Below are 1,734 nucleotides of genomic sequence, written 5' to 3' on the forward strand. Positions count from 1 at the left end.
ACCACTCGGCTGCTAATTTTTGTATTTTTGGTAGAGGCGGGATTTCACCACATTGGCCAGGCTGTGGCTCACACCTGTAATCCCAGCACTTTGGGAGCCCAAGACTGGTGGATCACCTGAGGTCAGGAGTTTGACCCCTATCTTAAAAAAGCCTCTCTTGACTCAACATTTTTCTCGTTAGTGCCCTATTTCTCAGATGACTTTATTTTAAAACTTCCTATAAAGCGTTATTCAAATTTGCTATCTGCAGTTTCTCTGTTCCTTTTCTTTTGTAGACCCACTATCTTCAGTTTTCGGAAGCACTTTATGGAAACTTCTGGTCGAGATCGTGAACCACCTTCACATGTCTGAAGCTAATGAGCACTCCGAAGCTCTCATCTTTCTTGACTTCTCAGGGGCAATAGGCACATTATTCTTCTTAAAACGTTTTGTTTGATTTCCAAGACACAGCGGTCCTGATTTTCTTTTTTCCTCACTGGCGCTTCCGTCTCAACAGCCGGCTATATTATGATTCTTTTAATTGAAAGTTGTAACTGGCTGGGCGCGGTGGCTGACGCCTGTAATCCCAACACTTTGGGAGGCTGAGGCGGGTGGATCATGAGTTCCAGACCAGCCTGACCAACAGGGTGAAACCCCGTCTCTACTAAAAATGTAAAAATTAGCCAGGCGTGGTAGCGGGTGCCTGGTGGCGGGGACCCTCTAATCCCAGCTACTCAGGAGACCGAGGCAGGAGAATCGCTTGAAGCCGGGAGGTGGAGGTTGCAGTGAGCCAAGGTCTGAGCCACAGAGGGAAACTCCATCTCGAAAGAAAAAGAGAGCGCGCGCGAGAGGGCATTCTGGGCTAAAAGAAAGCGTATAGGTTTGAGACGAGGTTGAAATATAAACAGATTCAGAACTTGGCAAAAACAGCTACACCTTGTTTCCGCCCGGTTTCGAACCGGGGACCTTTCGCGTGTTAGGCGAACGTGATAACCACTACACTACGGAAACCGGCTTGCTGTGGGCCTTTTTCATGGTGGAATTAGTTAAAATGAACCTTAAATTTATCTGTTTCGTTAGGGTATATCTCTGGCAGAGAGATATTTTCCCAAACAGTTTCTAATTCTGAGAACCAACAGTTTCAAAACCCGACAACTAGTAACCAAGCAAATGATTCTCCTGAAGCTTCAATTCCTTTAGAAGCACAGGGCAGGGAAATCTCGGGCAGTCTCTTGGGAAATTTTATTTCAGTTCATTTTTTTGTAAGTTCTATGCTCTCTGCTCTCATAAGATGCTCTGATGTCAATTAGGCAGAACATTGGTATCCTTGAGTGTTTTTTCCTTCATGCCAGCAGCCTGTCAGTGAGATTCATTCAAAGTCCCCTTTACTCCTAAATGAGACACTTTCTTGAGGTTTGAAACAAAAGGCACAGGCGGTGTTCATGCAAAGGTGTATAACAAGAACTAAATAGCTTCGGTGTGTATGGGAAAGTTTAAAATCAAGACAGAACAATTGTATTCATTAGGACCAATTATCAATGAGCAAATATCTATATATTGTACATGATCATTGGTAATAAATATATATATATGTACACATATGCATATATGCTTCTCAAACTACGTATTTTTGCAGATATATACATATACACATGTATACACACACACACACACATATGTATATACACATGAGGACAAGCTTCCTCATCCAAAATTATCTCCTACTTAGCATAGTGACAAGTATCTAGGAGGCCA

At 43.0% G+C, this 1,734-nt stretch overlaps 1 non-coding gene across 1 annotated transcript; it reads right to left on the minus strand.

The window, feature by feature from the left end:
* Positions 1-917: 917 nt before the first annotated feature.
* TRNAV-AAC (transfer RNA valine (anticodon AAC)) lies at positions 918-990 on the minus strand. Its single transcript has one exon. It is a non-coding gene; the product is annotated as a tRNA-Val (tRNA).
* Positions 991-1,734: the final 744 nt, after the last annotated feature.

The sequence above is a fragment of the Callithrix jacchus genome, chromosome 4 (assembly GCF_049354715.1).
Source record: "Callithrix jacchus isolate 240 chromosome 4, calJac240_pri, whole genome shotgun sequence".
NCBI lineage: Eukaryota > Metazoa > Chordata > Mammalia > Primates > Cebidae > Callithrix > Callithrix jacchus.